The sequence below is a fragment of the Delphinapterus leucas genome, unplaced genomic scaffold, assembly GCF_059928025.1.
Source record: "Delphinapterus leucas isolate spDelLeu-1000000601 "Yukka" unplaced genomic scaffold, BTC_Dleu_Yukka2 spDelLeu_asBTCV2_sq61, whole genome shotgun sequence".
NCBI lineage: Eukaryota > Metazoa > Chordata > Mammalia > Artiodactyla > Monodontidae > Delphinapterus > Delphinapterus leucas.
The window spans coordinates 380444-405700 of record NW_028322270.1 but is presented as its reverse complement, the minus strand read 5'-3'; the positions used below and the strand labels follow the sequence as shown (position 1 = coordinate 405700).

The window sequence follows — 25257 nt, the reverse complement described above, 5'->3', positions numbered from 1 at the left end:
ATGGGACCTAATGAAACTTCAAAGCTTTTGAACAGCAAAGGAAACCATAAACAAGATGAAAAGACAACCCTCAGAATGGGAGAAAATATATGCCAATGAAGCAACTGACAAAGGAGTAATCTCCAAAATTTACAAGCAGCTCATGCAGCTCAATACCAATTAAAAAAACAACCCAACCCCAAAATGGGCAGAAGACCTAAAGAGACATTTCTCCAAAGAAGTTATACAGGTTGCCAACAAACACATGAAAGGATGCTCAACATCACTAATCATCAGAGAAATGCAAGTCAAAACTGCAGTGAGGTATCACCCCACCCTGGTCAGAATGGCCATTGTCAAAATATCTACAAACAAATAAATGCTGGAGAGGGTGTGGAGAAAAGGGAACCCTCTTGCACTGTTGGTGGGAATGTGAATTGATATAGCCACTATGGAGAACACTGTGGAGGTTCCTTAAAAAGCTAAAAATAGAACTATCATATGACCCAGCAATCCCACTACTGGGCATATACCCTGAGAAAACCATAATTCAAAAAGAGTCATGTACCACAATGTTCATTGCAGCACTATTTACAATAGCCAGGACATGGAAGCAACCTAAGTGTCCATAGACAGATGAATGGATAAAAAAGATGTGGCACATATTTACAATGGAATATTACTCAGCCATAAAAAGAAACAAAATTGAGTTATTTGTAGTGAGGTGGATGGACCTAGAGTCTGTCATACAGAGCGAAGTAAGTCAGAAAGAGAAAAGCAAGGACCATATGCTAACACATATATATGGAATCTAAAAAAAAAAAAGCTGATGAACCTAGGGGCAGGCCAGGAATCAAGACACAGATGTAGAGTATGGTCTTGAGGACATGGTGTGGGGGAAGGGTAAACTGGGACGGAGTGAGAGAGTAGCACTGACATATATACACTACCAAATGTAAAATAGATAGCTAGTGTGAAGCAGCTGAATGGCACAGGCAGATCAGCTCGGTGCTTTGCGACCACCTAGAGAAGTGGAATAAGGAGGTTGGGAGGGAGACGCAAGAGGGGATATATGTATGTATATAGCTGATTCACTTTGTTATACAGCAGAAACTAACACAACACTGTAAACAATTATACTCTAGTAAAGATGTTAAAAAAGACAAACATTAAAAAAAAGTAGATTCAAAAACTGCCTTTAAGGTAGGGATTAACATATACAAACTACTAGATATAAAATGGATAATCAACAAGGACCTACTGTATTGCACAGGGAACTCAATATTCTCTAATAAGCTATATGGGAAAAGAATATGAAAAATAGTAGATATGTGTATATGTATAACTGAATCACTTTGCTGTATACCTGAAACTAAACTGACACAATATTGTAAATCAACTATACTCCAAAAAAAAAAAGAAAAAACTACCTTTATGCCTAACTGTTGCAATGATTTGTATAATTAGTTCAGTAAGATAATTTTTTTTCTTCCTCTTTAGAAGCTTAGTCATTAGATCCAAAGTCACATTTTTTTCACTCTCTTCTTCTCAAATGAGGAAGGTTTCATTTACAGTTTTTTCATGTTACCCTGTGTCTCACATTTGACCTAAATATTACCCTTACATTTTACCAGTTGGATTCTTTCAATCTGTCTTCTTCTGTAAATAATGCTGATTTTTCAGTCATGGTTCAGTCAGGAGATAAACCATGCGGTACGTGGAATGGGTGCAGTTTATCAAAAGAATTCATACCTAGTAACAGGTGAATGGAGTAAAGAATGCAGTAATACCTAATAGAGAAAGCAGCCACTCTTAGGGGTGATATCAGTGCAAAAGTTCCTCCCTCACTCCCACCCCAAAAACACCACCCCCCACCCCAAACTGAGGCTCAGAACCCCCTGGTGGCGCATGGCTGTAGCCCAGCAGATAGTGGAGAAGTTCACTGAAGTTCCACAGGAGGATGCCAGCAAGCAGAGAACTGCCTCCTATATGTAGAGGAAACTCATGGGGAGCTACATTTGGGGTAGGTGGAGTGGGCCCTGAACTCGCAGGGAAGTGGCTGGAACACCTATTGGGATGTTGCTTAACTGAGGTCCACGGTACTTGCTGGGAAACTGCCTGCAGGATGCACTAAGGCTCACTCCAACTTTATTATTTAAAATTTTATTTCTGATTACAAATGCAATATGAGGTCAATATTGGAAAAATGTGGAATCAGAATAGGATAAAATAGGGAAAACCACAGCTCTCAAAAGCATTTAAAAGTAACTTTTACAGAGTATATATATCCTACACGTAGATTGTATAGATTGTACAAAAATTGTATTTTAGAGGATGGTAACACGATATGTGTTTATATTCAATAATGTAAGTCATTCCATTTTTTTCTATTTAATAAGGTAGTCTTGGCTATGTTCACCTACTTGATTTTTAATATAAATATTATATTCTACTTGTCAGTTTTCACACATACCAACACAAACACAACTGGATTTTGAAATGTCTGGCACTTTTTGGTCATTTAACATTAAAGGAAATACTTTTGATGGACTTTGTTTTTTTACACACTCCTTATATATTACTTTAGTAGCATTAGAATAATATACTTTGTGAAATAAAAAATTACTAATTCCTAGTTTTGAAATTCTGTTTCCAGGTTTTCATTTTGTAGAACTATGATGAACAGTTCTATGCATAAAGGTGATCTGAACTGTTTTTAAGATTCTTCAATATAGTGTCTATAAAGTTGAACTGAGAGGCAAAAGTCATGCATTATCAAAGCTCATAGAAAATTGCTGTCTTGTGTATCATTTAAAAATATTTTCCATTTTAACCATCAGTATGTGTGAGTATACCACAGACTATCTCTAAGAGAGTATGCCTTAGCATTAAGTTTTCTTTTTTGTTGTTTCAAAACACCATGTAAGTATAATCTTTCAGACTTTGAGTAGAAAAGATATTGCAGGTGTGTGTGTGTGTGTGTGTGTGTGTGTGTGTGTGTGTGTGTGTGTTTTCTGTGCTTGTGAGAGCAAGAGAGACAGAGACGGAGACAAAGACAGAGATACTAAGGATTGTAAAGGCGGCACAACTCTATCTCATTTTCAGATTTTAGCTATATAAAGAATCAAAGTACTAATTACATTCTGAAAAATCAAAATTATGCCCTAAATGATACAAATTATAATTCATAAACTTAATATAATTCATTATTTTTATTGTTCTCAATTCACTCAGATAATGCACATATAATTATAGGGCTACTATGCAAGGTTCTTTTCAGAACAGCAAGGGCTAGATGATTTCATAGCAACTAATTGTAATGCAATAATTCGGGAAGTTTTCTGAAAGCACAAATTTGAGTATGTTAAAATAGTTTCAAATTTTATTTTCCTTGGACGAAAGCTTCTTTTACAGTGTGAATGTATTTTAATGATAAATCTACACTTAAAAATCATATTAAAGGGAAACTATTTTTACTGATACATGCCAGGGGGTAAATAATGCTAAATGCATACCTTTTAAGAAAAGAATAAAATGGACTATGATATGTCTTTGTTTAAGCACAAAGTTCTCCAATTGTCCTTTGGATGAAAGTTGAATCACATTTTCTTTACTATAGAATCAAATCTGAGCATTTCAAGAGGTAAACAGTGATTCTTTGATGCCTTACTTCAAGGCATTCAGAGGAAATTAATCAAATTAATCCATCCTTCTTTCCACTGGTAACAAAAATTATTCACTGCTTTGGACTCAGGGCATTTCACAAGACCCTAATGAGTATTGGGAAGGAAAAAAAAAAGTATTAAATGGTGGCATTAAGGAGGAGACTGTAAAGCACTGAATATTCTTTTTTTTAATGCCAGATTGGAAATGTAATTGAGTGAAGCAGGCCCCGGGTGGTTGGAAGCATTGCAAAGTGCGTGGTCCACCTAAAGGTGGCAGCTGCTATCCAGCAACCATGGATCATTGCCACATTGGAATTCAGAACCAGGTTTGGCAGATATTCCAGTTTTTGTGGAAAAGAAAGAAATTCATATTTTAATGTGAGCTCTCTAAATTTTTGAGTGTTGATGTTAACAAAAAAAAGTCCTTGTGAGCTGAATCAAATAAGTCAGGAAGTTCCTCCTTGTTAAATGAAAAAGCATTATGTACTTGACCTTGGTCTTGCCCCTCCCCAATTTTAATCAAAGTCCTTAAAAGCATTTAGAAAATATTTAAGTGACAATTATTTCTTATGTCCATTTTTCCTTGAGGAGCATCAAGAGAAAAATGTATTTCCTTCCAAAAGCCATTGGTTGAAGACCAAGCAACTCTAATCGTTTGGCTAATATGATTGTTTATATATTTCCCAATAATCAAATAATTGTTCTCAGTTGATAAAGGGGAAGAGTATTTAAAAGATTATTTTTAAATTACAGCAATACAGGTATTTTTTGAAACAAAGGGATATTGCTTTCAATACATTTTTTGCCTAAAATGGATGGTCTCTTTCCATATCTCTTCCAAATCTCTGAACGAATTCTCACATTTTTTCAAAATTGTTGCTGTAAGCATGGTTAAGTTATATCACCTCTATAGCCAGACTCTCATATTCTGAATCCAGTTCTGATGTTGCTAGCTACTTCACCTTGTGTGTCTTACCCAAATTTCTTGAGTCCCAGGTTCCTCATCTAGAAAATAATGGTCATTTTGGGATCAACTTCAGAGGCTTACTATGAGGATTTTGTAAGGAAATCTTTAAAGCTATCAGTGATAGAAAGTGTTCCATACATCTTAGTTATCATTATGTCCTTTGAAGTCATTCTTTTTTCCTGGTTTACATGGAAATACTGCTGCAGATGTCAGAAGACGCATTTTTCTCCCCCCTGAAACATTGCACATTTGTAGCAACCATCTTCATAGAGGAAAACAGAATTCTTATTCACTGCTGCACATATTTAATGTATTTTTGAGATCACTCTACCCCGTTTCTGGTCTTTATAAAGTTATCATAAAATTATAAGTGTCTTTGACATAATTATCTAGTTACTAGACACAAAAGTATCAATACAGGGGAACTCAGAGAGACTGAGTGATTTGCCTGGGATAAATAAATAAATAAAGTGGCAGAACTGGGACTAAAATTGTGTTTCTTTGTTTTGCTTTCATTATATATCTCTATCTAAATATATTTAAGTTGAAATTATAAATATTAAAAAAATTTGAATGCCTTAATTCATAGACTTTCTCCATTAAATTGGAAAGAGAAAACCATTATTTTTATAGGGAAATTTTGTCAATTAAGCTGCAGTATGCCAAACATCTGTGTACCTGTCAACCAATTCTACATGATTGACATAGTTTGCATTCATATACAGATATTCCTGCTTTTTGAGATCTAGTTTTACACATTGACATTTTAATATAAATGATCAATAGAAAATCATATTCCATGGGCATCATGAATGAGTCAACAAATTTATTTGGCTTACTCTAAATAAATATTTCTTAAATGTCACATTTGCACAGCATTAAAAGTTTTAAGCAAATACTCGTGAAGCATGCCCCTGTGACACTGATGATTGAATATATTGTCTCTTTCTAATGAAGAAAACAGTGTAGTTGCCAACTTTATATGAACTAAGGGAACTTCTCTGACCACATGAGATGTCATTTCAAAATAGATTTCCTTTGGAAGGATGATATTATGCTAAAATAATATGAGATTTATTTTTATTGCCCACTAAAGAACTAAGGAAAATACAGTGCCATGGAAATTGTTATTTTAATGCTGTATTCAAAAGAATAAAAGTTAAATATAGAACTTTGAATTGCTTTTCTTCTCTCCTCACTGGTACTATATGTTCGTATTCTGGAGATTGGGAAATTCAACTTCACACAACACATCCAGCTAATGAGATTGCAGAAACATTGTGCTCTCCATCATTTCCTTATCAGTGACAGTCCATTAAAAGCTGTAACCCAATGAAGTGAATTTCAGTTTTAAAGTTTTGCATTCTGAAAACGGTCTTCCCAAGACCATTAATAGATAAGATGGATGCCACATTTGTTGACAGTTCAAGATACTTTTACCCTACTAGAACTGTTTTGAAACCAACAGACCTATTATCTTCTTTTACAAAGAAATTTTATAGTGCTATTTTAGTGAATTGCAAAACTCTGAAGGAAATTTTACTTTTATTTACCTGTGTTTTTGTTTCCTTACACAATGCAGTAAAATATGTACAATGTGTGTTTGTAGTCTACATTTGAATTGCATCCTTTCAGAAAAATTGAATAGGTCTACTAAAAACAATTTTCCTTTCGAGTGTGGCATGCTTTGTCCTTCTGAGAACAGAAAGATGATGATTTATTCCTGGATTCTTAATAGTTTTGGTTGCAATAAGTTAGTCATGATCACAATTGAATGTCAGGATTGTAAAATAATCAAAACAGCCTTTCCAAACTTAGTGTGGAGAAACTGAACAAATGCAAGCACAAAGATATGACTTCACCTCCTGACAAAGGAGGAGGAGGAGATTCCTGCCCAGACTGATGTCCCAAAGAAACAACCATGATTGTGAGGCATGGCATCCAGGGGGAGTTAAAGTCTTACTATTTTAGGTAATTTTTAAAATTGAACATGTGTACAAGTTTCCTTCCATGAATGTAGTTAGAACATGTCAAAAAAGAACGGAATTCAACTCTCTGAATTCAGTCTCAGACGTTTCAGAAAATAGTAGGGATAGTCACCTGAAGCAATTAGGCTTTTGAGAAGAATGGCATATGGGCCACTGCTCTAGCTGTCCCTGAATGGGGACTGGAGACAAGGGCACAAATCTAGGTTTCTGGAGCTGCCCAATCAATAACTAGTGCCTTTGAAATATAAAATTCAGGAAACAATCAATGCATACTTAGGATTATTTGGTGATACAAAAAGTGCAGAAATAAATATGCCTGGAGATGGAGATACAGCTACTGATCTACAGTGCACAGAAAACTGGATACACTGAGTAGAGTGACAAATACATGGTGTGCTGAAGAGAAGAGCTGTGTTGTCCTGTCAGGTACTGAGATTAAAATCTGTTTACAAAAAATAAATAAATAAGAAAAAAAATCTGTTTACAACATTCAGCAAAAGAGGGTTGGCTCCCTTTGGAAATTTATTTGTACTTCAAAGGATGCTAAATAGAAACAGGATCGAAGATATGTTTGAAAGAAATATGCTGTATTTGAAGTGGAATCATCTCCCATCTTTAGTGAAAATAGCTCCATAATATCCCAGAAGCCAGGAGCACTATAGAGAGATTGTTTGGGTGGAATTACCAAATACACTTACTTACATTAAATTAATATCAATAGTAGTCAATACACTTTGATCATTTTCTATATATAGTAGTATACTTTATGTGGCTTATGTTATTAATCTATGAGGAGTCACTCAATGTTTGTCAACGTCACAAATTAATAAATTGAGTTTAATACAGATTAGGTATCTTTTCTCAAGATTATGAAACTAGAAAGCATCAGAATAAGAGTTTTCAAACCCTTATTTAGCAAGGCAGTATATACTTCCGAATGCATATGATTAAGAAACAAGTTATCTCATACTTTATGTATATGTTATTTGATACTAAGAGACTCAGTCAGTCCTTCTGAGGGTACAGGTAACGGTAAACGCTTTTTCTTTCCACCCAAAAGCTTCAGATAAAATGTTTTTCAGTGAATTGACTGTAAATAAAATTTTAATTTTATCTTAACAATATGCTAGAAAGATAGTTTTAAAAGCTTTTCATAATTCAAGATGATTTATATAATTTATATAATGTTCACATTAATTAAAACATGGTAACTGGGGTATACGTATGGATAATTAGATTAAGTTGGTAAACTAAATATTCTGTCTAACATAGATTATAAATTTGAGTGGACAAGAAAAATATGTTGCAATATCCATTTGAGCAACAGCAGCTTCTTAGTACAAACACCATGCTTAATATAACTATCCCTAGATATAAGTGAAAAATATCAATTATCACAGTTTTGCTTTTTGCTTTTTTTAGTAAACAAAAGAGATATTAAGTTTCAGAATGATGAGCTCAACTTTCTTATTCCATGTGTCATTAGGATGTGGTATATAAATATTCTCCAACTTTGCTCTATATCTTCACAACAAAGTGCAATGATAAACTAATGCTTTGCAATCTGAAAATTCCATTTGTCACTTTTTTCCTCTAAGGGTGTCAGATTGAAAAACCTTTCTGATTTATGATCTGTGCTTCAATTACAGTTGAATTCAAGACTACATGAAAGAACTTGGTGCTGACAGTATTCAGTTTTCACATGGATATGGTTTTCCAAGACACCATAGTTTTCTGCTCCTTGTCCTTACTCATCTGTCTACTTGCCTCTTAGATTAAATATTTTCAACAAATATGCTTATTTGAAAGGGTCTTGTTTGAATTTTAATGTTATTATTTTGCTGCCCCATTTATACCTTATACTTAAATAAATTGCTACTCCCCACTGCTGTAGCTTGTTACAAAGTCTCCATTGTGGATTACAAAAATGTTTCATAATATCTGACCCTGAGGTGGCTAACATGATTCCAACACAGTATCTACAGGATAAATCCAAGCACCTCAAGGATAGATAGGTGTAGAAAGATCAAGTTAACAAAAACTAACACTTATAATATGAAAAAAAAAACTAGAACAACATGCAGTGCTTAACAAATAATATACTGAGAAGAATATGAATATTACAATGTCTATATTTGTTGTCACTCACATAGAAGTATGGTGTTATCATTAGTCATTGAATTAGCCTAGCTAGATTTTGATGGCTAAGAACACTCTCCAAATAGGCATCTTGATTTTTTCCACTGAGATGGGATTGGAATTTCAGTTCTCCAACTAAGAGATGTTTTATATCAACCCAACTTGACATAATTAGCCAATTCTCAATTTAATGTGTCATCCAATCTCTCCCCACTGATGTTCATAAATTTTGTATACACTCTGATTTCATTGGATTATTCATTATTTTTGACTTGACTCTCTATTCCAAGGGAAAAATAAAAGGTTTTGTAGTACATTATAGTAGTTGCTAGATCATATACCTAAATTTTAGCTTCTTTTCACATTTATAATCATAAATCTATTAAATTAATTTCCAGAACATTTTGAAATATAGCTGGATTGAGATACACATTCTTGTCATGTTTAGATACGTCTGTTGGTACTTATGCTTTCTTTGAATTTTATTAAACATTGAATTGATTTTATCAAGTATAAAAATATATTCTCTCTTAAGATTTAATTGCTATTTACTAGTGATATTTGAGATTTGCTTTTTTTAAAATAATGCAAGTCAGTCTGTGGTTTGACACAGTAAAGTCCATTTCAACTTATAGCCCAGAACTATTTAAATAATATGAGAATTCGTTGATTTTAGGTATATGAAAATTTCCTTTCTAAAGACCTGTGATTCTTGTACCTTTCAACATGGTAGTTTTTGTAGATCTTTTAAAAAATTTCTTCATTATTATGGTACTATTCAGTATTCTTCTCATATATTCATCAATGATGCTAATGTATCTTAATATAAATAATCAATTTTATTTAGTAATTAAATAAATTACCATAGAATTATTTTTAAAATACCTTATGATTTTACAACATTTATATTAGGAGTCATCAAGCTCTAAGATATTTTTCCTGAAGAGATCTGGCAAGATTTTATATAAATTTTGAGTAAATGCTTATTTTTGCCTTTTTTCTACTTTATTTCATATTCACACCACAATAATGACTCTTCTAATTTAAAATATAAACCATAGAGATTTCCTTAAAGGTGGCAGGGGAGGACTGGAACTGTCAAAGACAGAGTGACAGGTGGGGTTGGGAATAAGTGAACGGTCTTGACAGACTCAAAGTTGCTGGCAGCTTGGAACTGCACCCCTGGTAGGACAGTGGATGGATCTTGCAACTGTACACTTTGGACATAAACTGGTTAGTGGGCTGCTTGGGCCGGCATTCAGCATGCACCATGAAGAGCAATGTGAGGGAAACTGGTACCCAAGTAGGGGCCTTCTGTGTGGTGCTGTCTCGATGGTGTCTTAGGTGTGGAATTGTCCATGCACTTGGGGCAGTAGAGCTTCACCAGGGCCTCACCTGGGGTGTCAGAAAGGCTATTGGAAAGCATTGGCTTGTTCTCACAGTGCACATGGGGCAGTAGCCGAACTCTCCCTGCTGGTACTTTTCCAACATCTGGGTGGTGCCATGGTTTGTGAGGATATAGGTGGTCTGGGTGAACCCATACAGCATCTTGGCTGACTGCTTAATCAGGGTTCTCTGGTTGGGGTTGTCTTCGAGCTCTTCATCAGGCTCCAGGTCCAAGATCATGTCTAGAGCTTGTCTACAGTGAGGCACCTGCTCATTGAGTTGACTGAGATTAAATTTGTCCTGGATGGAGTCTTCATCCACTTCACAGAAGAATTCATAGTCATGGAGCCCACAGAACCAGTATAAATAACACTTCCTGATGTTTAAATCATTTTTTTTTAATTTGTCATTTATTTTTCCTTACTGATTTCCTGATGCTTCTTTGTCTCTGTAATTTTGCTTTCTTGAGTGATCATAAAAGTCTTTGAAAGTTAGGGGTCTTTTTTTTCTTTTGTTTTGCAAAGCATGCCATGATTAAAATGTGTTTCTACTTATTTTAATGAATTAATAAAAATATGGGAATGATATTTTTAATTTCTATGTACTTTTAAGTGTTTATTGAACATAGTATCGGTAAAGACTAGTAACCACATCAAAAGAGTTCAGCTCAATGGATTGATTTCACATGTCAGAAGATACCTGCTTAGTCAGACTCAGATCAAAAACAGAATACCAATAACCTAGCACATTCTCATCTCAGTAAAAACTGTTCCAGTTAACTGCTCTCATGACTTCTAAAACCAGAGATTCGTCCTGTCTTTTTTTGTACTTAGTATTGATAAATTATGCATTATGCACATTATAGACGATCAATTCCCATTGTGTGAGTATTCCACAATTTTCACGGCTTCTCCTATGAGTGGATATTTATGTGGGTAGCACCCAGTTTGGGCTTACAAATAATGCTATAATGAATATTCTAGTGCATGCCTTTCAGTGAACTTATGAATGCATTCCTGTTGGGTTTAGGTATATATATAGGAGTGGAGCTGATTATCTTTGGAACTGTGTATCTTCAGCTTTTGTAAATACTGCAGTTTTTCGAACTGTCCTTATGCTTGAGGTTTTTTTTTTTCTATTGATACCAATTTTTTTTAGTACATCTTTATTGGAGTATAATTGCTTCACAATACCATGTTTCTGTTGCACAACAAAGCAAATCAGCCGTATGCATACACATGTCCCCATGTCCCCTCCCTCTTAAGCCTCCCTCCCATCCTCCCTATCCCACCCTTCTAGGTCACCTCAAAGCACCGAGCTGATCTCCCTGTGCTATGCTGCTTCTTCCCACCAGCCAACTGTTTTACATTCGGGAGTGTATATACATCAATGCTACTCTCACTTTGCCCCAGCTTCCCCCTCCCACCCCACGTCATCAAGTCCATTTTCTATGTCTACCTCTTTATTCCTGCCCTGCAACTAGGTTCATCAGTACTATTTTTTTTTAGATTCCATATATATGCATTAACATATGGTGACATACTTCACTCTGTATGACAGACTCTAGGTCCACCCACCTCACTACAAATAACTCAATTTAGTTCCTTTTTATGGCTGAGTAATATTCCATTGTATATATGTGCCACATCTTCTTTATCCATTCCTCTGTTGATGGACACTTAGGTTGGTTCCATGTCCTGGCTATTGTAAATAGTGCTGCAATGAACATTGGGGTGCATGTCTCTTTTTGAATTATGGTTCTCTCAGAGTATATGCCCAATAGTGGGATTGCTAGGTCATATGGTAGTTCTTTTTTTAGTTCTTTAAGGACTCTCCATACTGTTTTCCATAGTTGTTGGATCAATTTACATTCCCACCAACAGTGCAGGAGGGCTCCCTTTTCACCACACCCTTTCCAGCATTCATTGTTTCTAGATTTTTTGATAATGGCCATTCTGACTGGCGTGAGGTGATACCTCATTGTAGTTTTGATTTGCATTTCTCTAATAATTAGTGATGTTGAGCATCTTTTCATGTGCCTTTTGGCCAACTGTATGTCTTCCTTGGTGAAATGTCTATTTAGGTCTTCTGCCCACTTTTTAACTGGATTGCTTGCTTGTTTGATATTGAGCTGCATGAGCTATTTGTATATTTTGGAGATTAATCCTTTGTTGTTTTATTTGCAAATATTTTCTCCCATTCGGAGGGTTGTCTTTTTGTCTTGTTTATGGTTTCCTTTGCTGTGCAAAAGCTTTTAAGTTTAATTAAGTCCCATTTGTTTATTTTTGGTTTTATTTCTGTTACTCTAGGAGGTGGGTCAAAAAAGTTCTTCCTGTGGTTTATGTCAGAGTGTTTTTCCTATGTTTTCCTCCAAAAGTTTTATAGTGTCTGGTCTTACATTTAAGTCATTAATCCATTTGGAGTTTATTTTTGTGTATGGTGTTAGGTAGTGTTCTAATTTCATTCTTTTACATGTAGTTCTCCAGTTTTCCCAGCACCACTTATTGAAGAGGCTGTCTTTTCTCCATTGTATGTTCTTGCCTCCTTTGTCATAAAACAGGTGTCCATATGTGCATGGATTTATCTCTGGTCATTCTGTCCTGTACCATTGATCTATATTTGTTTTTGTGCCAGTACCTTACTGTCTTGATTACTGTAGCTTTGTGGTATAGTTTGAAGTCAGGGAGCCTAATTCCTCCAACTCCATTTTTTTTTTCTCAAGCTTGCTTTGGCTATTTGGGGTCTTTTGTGTTTCCATATGAATTGTAAGATTTTTTGTTCCAATTCTGTGAAGAATGCCATTGGTAGTTTGATAGGGATTACACTGAATCTGTAGATGGTTTAGGCTATATCGTCATTTTCACAATATTGATTCTTCCAATCCAAGAACATGGTATATTTCTCCAACTGTTTTTTGTCATCTTTGGTTTCTTTCATCAGTGTTTTACAGTTTTCTGAGTACAAGTCTTTTGCCTCCTTAGGCAGGTTTATTCCTAGGTATTTTATTCTTTTTGCTGCAGTGGTAAATGGGAGTGTTTCCTTAATTTCTCTTTCTGATTTTTTGTTGGTGGTGTGTAGGAATGCCAGAGATTTCTGTGCATTAATTTTGTATCCTGCAACTTTATCAAACTCATTGATTAGTTCTAGTAGTTTTCTGGTGGTATCTTTAGGATTTTCTATGTATAGCATCATGTTATCAGCAAAGAGTGACGGTTTTAATCCTTATTTTTCCAGTTTGTATTTCTTTTTTTTCTCTGATTGCCATGGCTAGGACTTCCAAAACTATGATGAATAAGAGTGGCAAGAGTGGACATCCTTCTCTTGTTCATGATCCTAGTGGAAATGCTTTCAGCTTTTCACCATTGAGTATGATGCTTGCTGTGGGTTTGTCATATATGGACTTTATTATGTTGAGGTAGGTTCCCTCTATGCCCACTTTCTGGAGGGTTTTTATAATAAATTGGTGTTGAATTTTGTCAGAAGCTTTTTCTGCATCTACTGAGATGATCATATTGTTTTTATTCCTTAAATTGTTAATGTGGTGTATCACATTGATTGATCTGCATATATTGAAGAATCCTTGCATCCCTGGGATAAATCCCACTTGATCATGGTGTGTGATCCTTTTAATGTGCTGTTGGATTCTGTTTGCTAGTGTTTTGTTCAGGATTTTTACATCTCTGCTCATCAGTGATATTGGCCTGTAGTTTTCATTTTTTGTGATACCTTTTTCTGGTTTTGGTATCAGGGTGCTGGTGGCTTCGTATAATGAATTTGGGAGTGTTTCTCCCTCAGCAATTTTTTGGAAGAGTTTGAGAAGGATTGGTGTTTGCTCTTCTCTAAATGTGCTCTTCTCTAAATGTTTGATAGAATTCACCTGAGAAGCCATCTTGTCCTGGACATTTTTTTGTTGGAAGATTTTTAATTATGGTTTCAATTTCATTACTTGTCATAGGTCTATTCATATTTTCTAATTCTTCCTGGTTCAGTCTTGGAAAATTGTACCTTTCAAAGAATTTGTCCATTTCTTCACGGTTGTCCATTTTATTGGCATATGGTTGTTTGTAGTAGTCTCTTATAATCCTTTGTATTTCTGCAGTGTCAGTTGTGATTTCTCCTTTTTCATTTCTAATTTTATTGATTTGTGTCCCCTCCCTCTTTTTCTTGATGATTCTGTCTAAGGGTTTATCAATTTTGTTTATCTTCTCAAAGAACCAGCTTTTAGTTTTATTGATCTTTGCTATTGTTTTCTTCATTTCTATTTCATTTATTTCTGCTCTGATCTTTATGATTTCTTTCCTTCCTCTGACTTTGGGTTTTCTTTGCTCTTCTTTCTTTAGTTGTCTTAAAAGTAACATTAGATTGTTTATGTGAGATTTTTCTTGTTTCTTGAGGTGAGATTGAATTGCTGTAAACTTCCCTCTTAGAACTGCTTTTGCTGTGATGCATAGGTTTTGGGTCATTGTGTTTTCATTGTCATTTGTTTCTATGTATTTTTTTATTTCTTCTTTGATTTCTTCAGTGATCTCTTGGTTATTTAGGAGCGCAGTGTTTAACTTCCATGTTTTTTTGTGTTTTTTACAGGTTTTTTCCTGTAATTGATTTCCAATCTCATAGTGTTGTGGTCAGAAAAAATGCTTAATAGGTTTCAATTTTCTTAAATTTACCGAGGCTTGATTTGTGACCCAAGATGTGATCTATCCTGGAGAATGTTCCATGAGCACTTGAGAATAAAGTGTATTCCATCACTTTTGGGTGGAATGTTCTATAAATATCAATTAGATCTATGTGGTCTATTATGTCATTTAAAGTTTGTGTTTCCTTATTAATTTTCTGTCTGGATAATCTGTCCATTGGTGTAAGTGAGGTGTTAAAGTCCCCTACTATTATTTTGTTACTGTTGATTTTTCCTTTCATGGTTGATAGCATTTGCCTTATGTATTGAAGTGCTCCTATGTTGGGTGCATAAACGTTTATAATTGTTATATCTTCTTTTTGGACTGATCCTTTGATTATTATGGAATGTCCCTCCTTATCTCTTGGAACAGTCTTTATTTTAAAGTCTATTTTATCTGATACAAGTATTGCTACTCCAGCTTTCTTTTGATTTCCATTTGCATGGAATATCTATTTCCATCCCTTCACTTTCAGTCTGTATGTGTCCCTAGGACTGAATTGGGTCTCTTGTAGGCAGCATATATATGGGTCTTTTTTTGTATCCATTCAGCCAGTCCGTGTCCTTTGGTTGCAGCATTTAGTTTATTTACTTTCAAGGTTATTATTGATATGTATGTTCCTATTACCATTTTCTTAATTGTTTTCGGTTTGTTTTTGTGGGTCTTTTTCTTCTCTTTGTGTTTCCTGCTTAGGGAAGTTTCTTTAGCATTTGTTGTAAACTGTTTTCATGGTGCTGAATTCCCTTAGCTTTGGTTTGTCTGAAAAGCTTTTGACTTCTCCATCAAACCTGAATTAAATCCTTGCTGGGTACAGTAATCTTGGTTGTAGGTTTTTTTCTTTCATCACTTTAAGTATATCCTGCCACTCCCTTCTGGCTTGCAGGGTTTCCACTGAAAAATCAGCTGATAACCTTACGGGGATTCCTTTGTATATTATTTTTTTGTTTTTCTCTTGCTGTTTTAATATTTTTCTTTGCATTTAATTTTTGTTAATTTGATGAATATGTGTACTGGTGTATTTTTCCTAGGTTTTATCCTGTATTGGGACTCTCTGTGCTTCCTGGATTTGGGTGACTCTTTCCTTTCCCATGTTAAGGAAGTTTTCCACTATAATCTCTTCAAATATTTTCTCAGACCATTTGTTTTTCTCTTCTTCTTCTGGGACGCCTATAATTTGAATGTTGGTGCATTTAGTATTGTCCCAGTGGTCTCTGAGATTGTCTTCAATTCTTTTCATTCTTTTTTTCTTTATTTTTCTCCTCAGCAGTTATTTCCACCATTTTGCCTTCCAGCTCACTTATTCATTCTTCTGCTTCCGCTATTCTTTTACTGATTCCTTCTAGTGTGTTTTTCATTTCAGTTATTGTGTTGTTCATCTCTGTTTGTTTGTTCTTTAGTTCTTCTAGGTCTTTGTTAAACACTTCTTGTATTTTCTCAATCCGTGCTTCCATTCTATTTCTGAGATTCTGAATCATCTTTGCTATCATTACTCTGAATTCTTTTTCAGGTAGATTGCCTATTTCCTTTTCATTTACTTGGTCTTGTAGGTTTTTACCTTGCTCCTTCAACTGTGACATATTTTTTTGCCATCTCATTTTTTTTTTTTTAATGAGTAGGTTGTGTTCCTGTTTTACTGGTTGTTTGGCCTGAGGCTTCCAACACTAGAGTTTGTAGGCTATTGAGTAGAGATGGTCTTTGTGCTGAGATGAGGACCTCTGGGAGACCTCACTCTGAAGAATATTCCCTGGAGTCTGAGGTTCTCTGTTAGTCCAGTGGTTCAGACTCAGAGCTCCCATTGCAAGAGCTTCCGCCCGACCCTGAGGTCACGAATCAAGATCCCACAAGCCATGTTGGGCAGCAAAAAAAAGAAAAAAACAAAGAACAGTAACAAAGTAAAAATAAAATTAGACTAGGAAACTAACAGATTTATTAGAGAAAATGTAAAAATAAAAATATATATGAATCAACAACTGGAATGTACATCAGTACCCTGTAGCAAAAAAGAGGAGGAGGGAAAAGGAAAAAAAAAAAAGGTGGGGGAGAGAAGGCCTTGGCTGTGGAGAGCAATGCCTAAGTAAGGGTGAGGTTTGGGTGGTGTATGGGGCCAATGCTCAGGACCCACAAGGCTGGAAAACGTCCTGAGGGCTGTGGGGGGTGGGGCTTATACTCAAGGAACAGTAGGAACCCAGGCGTGCCACCCGCCCCTGGTCTCAGAGGGTAGGGGACCTCACCTGGGAGCCCAGCAGGGGCAGAGCAAATGCCCTCCTCTCCTCTCCTGCTCCTCTGGTCTGGGGTCTGGGAGGGTCCCTCCTGCCTGCCTCTCTGATCTCCCAGGCCTCTCTCCTATGTCCCCAGGACCAATACGGTAGGGGGAAAAGGGGGCCTTGGAGGTCAGGGGACCAGCCTGTGGTCTCAGCAGGCTCCCTGTGCCCAAGTGAGTAGGGTAATCACCCTCTGCTCCTCTCCTGATCCTCCTGGATGGCCCCTCCTATCTGCCACTCCTGATCTCCCCAGCCTCCCTCCTATGTCCTCAGGACCCATGTGGCCTGGATGGGGCTTTGAGGGGAGGGGGAATTGGCTTGGGAACTCAGCAGGCTCCCCGGCCCAAGGGACGCCAATCCTGTCTGGGCTCCACTTCTCCCCCATCGGTCTGCCTACATCCTACTCGTTCACTCTGAGGTTCCTCCTGTCTCCTTGGGGGTCAGAGTCCCCTACCAGTGGCTGGCAGACACCCTAGTTGTGGGGAGAAGCTAACTCTGCGTGTTCCCACACCGCCATCTTGACTCCTCCCCTGTGCTTGAGTTTTGAGGTACATAATTTACTTTGATATTTATAAGAAATCTAAAAACTCAGCTTTTATTTTCCTATTTACACAAACTTTCAGAAATGTGTGTTTTAACTTCAAAATATTTTATCACATTTTGTTATAATTACTAGTTTTATAACATTGTGGCAAGAAAATGTGATGTAAACCCTTATAATTTATCTGTTTTCAAGTGTGTTGCAATTTATTTTAAAATGTCCAAAGTATGTTGGAAAAATAGGAGGCAGAAAGTGGATAGAGTGAGAACATAGTTACATAGAAAGAACAGTCTACAGTTTAGTAGTTAAAAGACCTCAATTTCCTTTTTCTATTATCTTCTTGTTATGTTGAAATTTTTTCCTTTTTCATACTATCATTGATTTCTTATTAACTTCTTTTTTACCTTCTTATCATTTTTTTCTAACACTCAATGGTTTCAGACTAATCATATCCCTAATTTAGACTGGTATATTTGTAAATATCAATTGACATTTCTCTCATTCTTCATCACTTTTTAAATAGTTTTTGTGTATAATTATTTTTTTTAACATTTTTATCAAACATTTGGGTAATTTGTTTCTCTCTGAATACATGTAGTTATCGCATCTTTAAAACTCAGACTTTATACTTTGCTTTTGATTCAGGAATTTAACCAAAAAAAGAATTATTGCTGTGACATTTATAATCATATTAATGTTTCTTGTTGTCTTAGGGCCTCTAGTGTGGCTGTAATTTTTAGATTTTGTTTTTTACTTTCTTAGCAGTATTTTTTAATCTCACCTAAACCCATTTTTGCCTCATTATTCCTTTTTCATTCCAGCCTGTTCTTCCCATCTAATTAGTTATTGCTGTTTTATAGACATTATGTATTTTTATGTGATTATGACAACAAAAGTTTTCCTGAAATTCCTCCTAGGTCATTGAGTGTTTTTTTGACACATATGTACTGGGCTCCTATTTTCCAAAAATGATTCTAGGTCTTGGGGACTGATCAACTAGCAAGGAAAACTTGAGTTCTTGCACTTGAGGAACTTGAATTCTGGCAGGGGCAAGGGAGGCAATCAATAAAATATTTGGAAAATAAAAGAATAAACATAGTAGATAAAAATTCATGTTATGAAAAAAATCTAACAGGCCAAGAGTTTTCATAGTACATTGGGGCAGTTGATGTGGAGTGGTCAGGCGTGGCCTCTGTGAGGAATGAAATTGAAGGAGCAAGCCAGGCGATTATGTGGGGAAAGCCATTTCCAGACAAAGAAATATCCTGTGCAAAAGACTTAAGTCAGGTCTAGTACAAAATACATCTTCTCACCATTGGAAAAATATTACTTTCATGTACATTTGCATCTTTACACTGTCAAAGTATCATTATTTAGTTTAATACAGTCTTTGCTCCAATTATCACAAACAAATGTAGAAATGCATTATCTCTTCTTTGGATGAACTTAATCTGGATACTTTATCAGAATATTTTAAGGTATATCATGAGCTACAATTTGTTAATATAAAACTTAAAGAGCCAGTTAAAAAATATGAAGTTGATTTTTTTATCATTAATTTAGAACAATTTTACATGCTTCCAATTAATTTAGAGATTACCAAAAAAAGGGCATTTAAAAAGCATTTGATCTTCAGGAAACCTTTACTAAGTAATTATAAGCTCTTAAGATCACTTTCCTTTAGGGCTTCCCTGGTGGCACAGTGGTTGAGAGTCCGCCTGCCGATGCAGGGGACACATGTTCGTGCCACGGTCCGGGAAGATCCCACATGCCGCGGAGTGGCTAGGCCCGTAAGCCATGGCCGATGAACCTGCGTGTCCAGAGCCTGTGCTCCACAACGGGAGAAGCTGCAACAGTGAGAGGCCTGCGTACTGCCAAAAAAAAAAAAATCACTCTCCTTTGAAAAGGAAAGCATGTGTTCTTTTGTTTTTCATTCTGGGCAAAAGAAGTTTGCTCAATATTTTCCAAAATAAATATTTCTAGATGCACAGTAAGTTAGCAAAAGACGAGAATTTGAGCTATGTAAATTTTGAAAATTTTAGTGGATTATGTTTGTCACTAATTTCTAGTACTGACTCCTCTCACTAGATCTTTTTAGAACTGTATTTAGTTTTTTGCTGTTGTTGTTTCTTTTTTTTTTTTTTTTTTTGCATATTGCCTTTATTTTGCAGAAAATGTTTTGCTCATTGTCTTTGGCTATTTTTTTCAGAAGAAAAATATTGCCATTGTATGTTTAACAATACAAGAGGCAATTACATATGCTCAAAATAAACGCATTCTGTTGGGCAGAACAGTGAAATTTCCATTTCAGTTAAAGTCTGTTGTCCTCAACTATGAATTTATTATTTTGTCCCTAACAGCTTAACTATAAGTATGATAGCTGTCACAAAAGGGACCTGAAAACTACTCTGAAGAAACAAGAAATGCAATTGAAAGTATGCTTTTTATTTCACTAAATAAGACGAGTTGAGTTTATTAATTCTAGTGTGTCAAATCTTCTATATTCTGTAAGAGACACAAACAAATAAGTTTCTGGATCTTAGCAAACAAAATTTTATTATGATCAAGTAATGGTGATTTAATAGTCCAACTGAGTTTTGTTTCCATACTTAAATTCATCTGTAGCATACAAACACAACATAGGACTACACTTGTGTTGCAGATGATGGGTGGGGTTATTTTTTTGATGAACAACAGAACATATATTGCTTTTCATATTTTAAAGTGAAGTTAATAAGATTTTTTTTTCTTTCTTGACCTATGAGACTGTCATTTTGTACCTAGATCAAATCCTGAGTAAAAGTGGTAGACATAAAAAAAAAATAGTGTATATTTTAAGGAAAGGCTTTGGTTTACATGGAAGGTGGTGACGGGGATATCCATGAGGTTATGAGGCCAAGGTGTGATATTGGCTGTCAGGAATATCTGTGGCCAGGACATGGTTCTTATAGAGTGAGAATCCTGAGGAGAAGGGACCTGAGATTATTTGGGTAAGATAGTGTTCACTGGGAAGGACTGGACTCCCAGCCCATTAGGTAGCTATGCTGTCTGAGACCCTGGTGTGAAGGTGCTCTGCTAGCTGACCACAGGTTGGGGTACTGATGCAGTCCTGTTGTGCTCAGGAGTAACATGATAGTATGTACACACATGCTGAGGCTGGGCTAAGTTCATGGGATCAGATCATGGACAACTTGCAAATGAATTGTCAGAATAGGTTGGAGAATTTTTCCAATGAGTGTATGGGCTAAGTATGAGCTTGTCCAAGTGGGGAGGAGTCCTAGGCACAGCTTTGAGGACAGGGACAGGGATGTGTGAACTGTGGTTCCTCAGCATAGAGCATTTTTCACAGCCACGGGTGGAGAAAAGTGAGACAGGACCTCCAAACTGAGGATGGGGGTTGACAGCAGATAGGAGGAACTGAGTCCGGGGATAAGCTACTTCCATTAGTAATACCCAGGTTGCTGTTTGTCTCTGGGTTCTTCCATCTTATCTTTGTGATCCCTGCTTCTTTTTGCATCACAGCAAGCCCTTGCAAATGAGTTGTATTTAGTTTTAAGAGCTGTAATCTCTTTCTGGTAAGCCTTGACAGATATGCATTGAGTCTTGAGAATGCCGTGGCTGGTAGTCATCCCCTGTAGACCCTCAACTCATACTATATGAATTTAGAGCTTTTATTTATGTAAGAAGTTTCATATGCACATATGAATTGGACTGACCCCCCAGGCACCCACTCTCTGTTCACACACTTCCAGAAGTGGTTACTCTCCATCACAAAATCCAAGATAAAACAACACATGGTGTTCGGGTCCAGGCCAGCCATACTCAATTTCAGCACTGGGAGCATCCTCCTGCTGTTATTGGTGACCATCACCTGGTTGGTGAGCTCTCTGAAGTGCAGCCATATCTAACTTTTCTTGGTTGACACTGGGGTCACCCTTCTCCCTGCCAGCCTGTAGCTCTCACTTCAAGGAGCTCAGCTGGTGGTCCACTCTATTGCAGGCTATTCTACAAGTTCCGGACGCCGAGGGAGATTGTCCTCTTGCTGACCCTTCCTCATGGCCCTCCAACCCAGACTTACTTACCCAAGAGCCATATTTAACTCTTTTCAACAGCCACTCTTCCAAGAAAAGGAGCAGCAAAGGTCCACAGTTCCCAGGCAGAGACCTGTGAGGAGAAGACTTGAAGGTAGGGGAGGGGCAGAGGGGTGAAGAAAGAGGATATTCCCCTTGAACTCCTGCAAGTCATGACTAAAGTAGCTCTTTGTGGCATTGGATTTGCTTTAAACAATTAAAAATCAGACTATTGACTAGCACACAAATATTTATAAAATATACAAATAAAACTATTGATATCTTTGAAGCCCATTTTTAAACAAAAGGAACATTTTTAAATGTGCCAGGATATAAATTATGGGTACCTCAGGATTATTATAACTTTTCTATAATATTTTATTAGATCTTTATGGTGTTTTTAAAAATGTTGGCCACTGATATTTGAAATTTGATAGGTATTTATAAAGTTTCCTCAAAGGATTCTTATGACAGCTAAATTTTTTGACTATTTAGACAGACACTTTTGGCTAGCTACTCGGTAAAGTACCACATGCTGTGATTATTACTTTTTGTGCTTTCCAAGTCAACACCCAGATGCCTGTGAACCTGACCTGCACAGAGTAGTTATTTTGGTTCTTTAAACTGCCTGCCAGACGGTTGCAGTAGCTTTTTCATATGGGCAGATGGCCACTTCAGAACAAATCAAAATATAATATTTGGTCTCTGAACTTACTTTTGAATTCAAATCTTTGAATATGAATGCTAACTCAGATTGAATTTTGGGTTTGACTAATTGTTTTGATGTTCTTAGGCAGTTTTCATGAAACATATTTGATCAAATAACTTAATATGGACTTCACTTCTTATTAGTTGTATAATGTCCCTTCTGGTGTGTTAAATGCAATAAAAATTTGAGCATATATACTAATATGTAGTTCCTACCCAGCATATGATGAACAAAATATGTATTAACAAGAGACATCAATCCATTTCTGAGGTTATGCACGTAGTTTACTGCTGAAATGCGGTAAAACTTTAAAATTTGTAATTTCTGGTCAGAGTTTATGAGAAACATGAATATGAGCAAAATAGGTAAATTTAGTGTTTTTTTAACAAGGTAGGTATGGCACAGACTTCAAACTATAACACAGATTTCAAGCAAACAAGGGTAATTACATTGATTTAAGCAGTTCTTTCCCATTTATTCATATTTTTTTTGTCTTAATTCAGACCTAGCTTAATTCACCCCTCCCTCCCTCCCTCCCTCCCTCCTTTCCTCCCTCTCTCCCTTCCTTCCTTCCTTCCTTCCTTCCTGCCTTCCTTCCTTCCTTCCATCCTTCCTTCCCTTTCTTCTGTTCTGCCTTTCTTTCTCCTATCTCTTTAAACTGCAGTCCTGAGTAAAATGGATGGTTTCAGATTAACCTAATTAATTACAACTAAATAGCCACTTATGTCATTAACCCAGGATACTTCCCTGGGCTACTCAGATCGAAATGTAGGTTTCATATTTTCAATGGAACAATGTTTGTTAGAAAATATATTTCATATTATAATCTTTATAATGAGAAAAATGCTAATTAAAACCAAAACCATTAGTCACCTGTAAGATTTGAAATATATGAAAAGTTTGATAACACTCTGTTGGTGAGGCTAAGGAGGAAAAAGCAGTCTAATATTTTGTTTTTCAAAATGTAAAATGGGACAACATCCATGGAGAAGATTTTATCAATATCTAACAAAATCATAGCTGTATTTGGCCTTTGATCTATCAATCCCTCTTCCAGGAATCTGTTCCAAAGATCCAAAAGTACACTGACATTAGTTTGAAATGACATGTATCAAATGTTCTTCAATGTAACATTATTGGTACTAGTAACAAAATTCAAATCACCCTCAAAATCCAAAATTCTAACACCAAAATCCAACAGTTATATAAACTGCAATATATCTACACAGTGGATTACTATGTACTTGCGCAAAGCAGTTGGGAAGATCTCTACAAAATGGATTAAATGGATTATATATTGTATATTTTGGAGTATAAATTGTTAAGTGATAAAAGGAAGTTGCAGAAAACTGTGTATGTAGTATGTCACCTTTTGTGTAAGATACCCTCCCTTCCTTCCTTCCTTCTTTCCATCCTTCCTTCCACCCCTTTCTCCCTCTTTCATCTCTGTTTCTTTTCTTTATTATTTCACAGTTTGTGCTTTTTTTTTATATTTGCAAAAATAAATAAGGGAAGGAGAGAAGAAAAACTCATAAAAATTGTTCCCTATAAGGTAACTGTCTCTCCATTCTTAAAAGTGAGACGTTGAAATCGTCTACTATTATTGCACTTCTGTCTATTTTTCTAGTCAATTCTGTCAGTGTTTGTTTTATATATTTAGGTGCTCTGATGTTGCATGAATATATATTTGTAATTGTTATATCTTCCTGGTGATTTGACCTTTTATCATTATATAATGTCCTACTTTGTTTTTGTGATAGTTTTTTGTTCAAATTGACAATAAATTTTAAGCATAATTAACTGTCATTAGCACAAATTCATGAACTGTACCTTCGCTTTTCTCATTTTTTGAAACCTTATATTTATAATCATAGTTATTTATATTTGATAAATAAAATTATTTATAAAGAATTCAAGTTATAAGTAAATGGAAATGTATCATTCAATTTTTGTTTTCTTGCTAGTGGAGGACATTAAGCAAAACTAAGATTTTTAATTCATAAATATGGTAATAAAATTGAACATGTATTTAAAGTATTGAAATAGTATAACTGAAGAATAAAAGAAACATTATAATAAAGGCTTTATTATCATTAATGTTAAATTCTTTTGATTACTGATTTTAATTGAAGATTTAAAAAATACACTATAAAAAATAAAAATACATTATAAATATATTTGCATTATAAATCTATATTTAAAACTTGTAAATGTTGATAGAACTAATTGTCCTGTTGAATAATGGAACAGAGTTCCTCATCTAATTATTTAATTTTTATGATCCTTGTGAAATAACAGTTAACTATTTGAAACGTGCTATTCATTTTTGTATGTGTTTTACAGAAAGAAATTGTATTCTGTCATAGCTTACATTTCTAAATTCAAAAAGGCAAATATTTCAAGACCTTTATTATCTTGATCATTTTGACACATTTAAAAATCATCCAATTTTAACAAAGATGTCCTTACCAGGAAATGGTAAGTTCTACTGACAAGTTAAAACAAATGATCAATTATTATTTTTAATTATATTTGTTGCTGGGAAAAAGAAATTGTAGAAAACTAGTCAGAGAAGAAGGATTATATCCTTTAATTTGTAATAAATTGATTTGTAAAGACGGGTGATGTGATGCCTAGCTGTGAAAATAAGTAACATGACAAGTAAATATTAAAGCCATGGAAGTGATCTAAAAATACCTGGATAATTATTGCAGATTATATAAATGTGGGTTTCTGGGGTAGGATTGGAGGTACCAGCCACTTTCCACTGGAAACAAAGCTTCAGTGACTTATATTCTATTGCCAGAAGAACTGGGGAATTTAAACATAGAAATAGAGTAATTGGATGATTTATTTCATAAGCATACATTTTTAAA

At 35.4% G+C, this 25257-nt stretch overlaps 2 pseudogenes; both read right to left on the bottom strand.

Moving 5' to 3' along the window:
- Positions 1 to 7277: 7277 nt before the first annotated feature.
- LOC149743878 (casein kinase II subunit beta-like) lies at positions 7278 to 18393 on the bottom strand (annotated as a pseudogene).
- A 2094-nt stretch (positions 18394 to 20487) lies between these two features.
- LOC149743877 (T-box transcription factor T pseudogene) lies at positions 20488 to 24226 on the bottom strand (annotated as a pseudogene).
- Between the last annotated feature and the right edge of the window lie 1031 nt (positions 24227 to 25257).